The sequence below is a fragment of the Cyprinodon variegatus genome, unplaced genomic scaffold (assembly GCF_000732505.1).
Source record: "Cyprinodon variegatus isolate N-32 unplaced genomic scaffold, C_variegatus-1.0 Scaffold660, whole genome shotgun sequence".
In the NCBI taxonomy this organism is placed as follows: domain Eukaryota; kingdom Metazoa; phylum Chordata; class Actinopteri; order Cyprinodontiformes; family Cyprinodontidae; genus Cyprinodon; species Cyprinodon variegatus.
The window spans coordinates 349,402-351,190 of record NW_015151113.1 but is presented as its reverse complement, the minus strand read 5'-3'; the positions used below and the strand labels follow the sequence as shown (position 1 = coordinate 351,190).

Sequence of the window (1,789 nt, the reverse complement as noted above, 5' to 3'; positions counted from 1 at the left end):
ATTACTGGATAATCAAACATCTGTCTGTCTTTATTACTGGATAATCAAACATCTGTCTGTCTTTATTACTGGATAGTCAAACATCTGTCTGTATTTATTACTGGATAATCAAACAGCTACCTGTCTGTATTACTGGATAGTCAAACAACTGTCTGCCTTTATTCCTAGATAATCAAGGGGCTGATCTTCAGCCCTGCAGCAGCAGGAAGGTCGCCTGCTGATCAGCAGCGGTTAATTTTACTGTGGTGTAAAACCTGACAGACAGACAGAAAGCTGCAGGAAACCCACGGACAGACAGAGAGACATCATGTTGTTTCTCAGAAATCGCAATGCGACACGGTGGTTCTAAGGCAGCTGGTTCTGGCAGAGCCAACAGAACCACACGGCAGAGATTATTAACAGACACAGGAGTTCTGACCCGAAACGACGAACATAGACTTTAAAAAACCCTCAAAACAACAAACAAATACTTTAACAGCGACACACTCACCGTCTTTACTGCCGGAGAAACTGGGTGGCGCATGCGCAGTAGGCAGCAGCTGCCAGTTAGCTTCACGGTTGGATGACCTGAAGGTCTGAGGGCGAAGAAAGAACCGATACTGACCGTTTATTAGGCTGCTGCTCCAACGGGTCTAAAGTAGGACCGACCTGCGCTTCCTGCTGCTGTCTGAGCACACTGCCCCCTGCTGGACGGGAGAGAGCACGACAGGACACTTCCAGGTGAGATTTTGAAATACCTTGGACAGGAAAGCCTGTCAGGGTTAAATGAGGATAGGTGCAGCTATAAGTTAGAATTTTTCAGAGGATTTAACTGAAACAAAATGGAAAAATGTGAAATTCTTATAGCACAGTAAATGTTACTGAGTAATAATAAGTGGTCTGTAGTTATGTGGAAAATATTTCTCACAGTATGCATTATTTTATACATTCTGATTTGATTTTTAAGGAATTGAAGTAAAGCAGAATGGGCCCTACTAAAATATTTGAATCTTATATATACTTTAAACTAAGAATTTCACTTTGTTCATTAATTATTCTCTGCAGTTCAAATAAATTAAACAATGGGGAACTAATTAGCTATTACTGTCACTGATACAGGAACCAGCACAGTCAAAACCTATGCAAACTACACTGTATAAATATTTAGTAATAGGCTAAGGATTAAAAAGGCTAAGGATTAAAAGCTTCAAGCTTAATAACTCCTAAATGCCAACGGGAGATTATTAAACTAGACTGAGCAATAATTATTTATCTTGTGAGCAAAACATGGACTAAAACTGGGACTAAAAAAAGCACCCGGTAAAGAAAAAACAAACCATTGGATGTGATCCTACACTCAGTCTCCATATCAATAATTTAAGCAAGCTGCAGTATTTTACTCATATTTACTCAAGTACTAGAATGCTTAAAATGTTTAATAGTTTACAAGAATTATCCTAGTGCAGATGAAATAAGATAAAAATTAAAATCGCTGCCCCCCGTCTCTGGAACTCTCTCCCAGATCATCTGAGAGCTCCACAACCACTGAATGATTTTAAAAGAGGCTTGAAGACTTTTTTATTTAAGCAAGCCTATTCTGCCTCCACATGATTTTTATGGTTGATTTTTATCTTTGATTTTATTTGCACTGTGTAGCACTTTGAGATTTTTCTTAATGAAAAGTGCGGTACAAATTGGATTTATTATTATTATTATTATTATTATTAAAATGACACACCTCATAACAACTGTGTGTAGACACTGGTTTGATGGGTGAGTCTCACCCCCAGATTCCACATACTCCGTCAGC

At 38.7% G+C, this 1,789-nt stretch overlaps 1 protein-coding gene across 1 annotated transcript in view; it reads right to left on the bottom strand.

Moving 5' to 3' along the window:
- LOC107096939 (cytosolic purine 5'-nucleotidase-like) overlaps nucleotides 1-657 on the bottom strand; it is a 32,929-nt gene extending 32,272 nt beyond the window's left edge. The window contains exon 1 of the mRNA XM_015393853.1: nucleotides 491-657. The gene's annotated coding sequence lies outside the window, so the exon portion shown is untranslated. The remainder of the gene's footprint in view (nucleotides 1-490) is intronic.
- Between the last annotated feature and the right edge of the window lie 1,132 nt (nucleotides 658-1,789).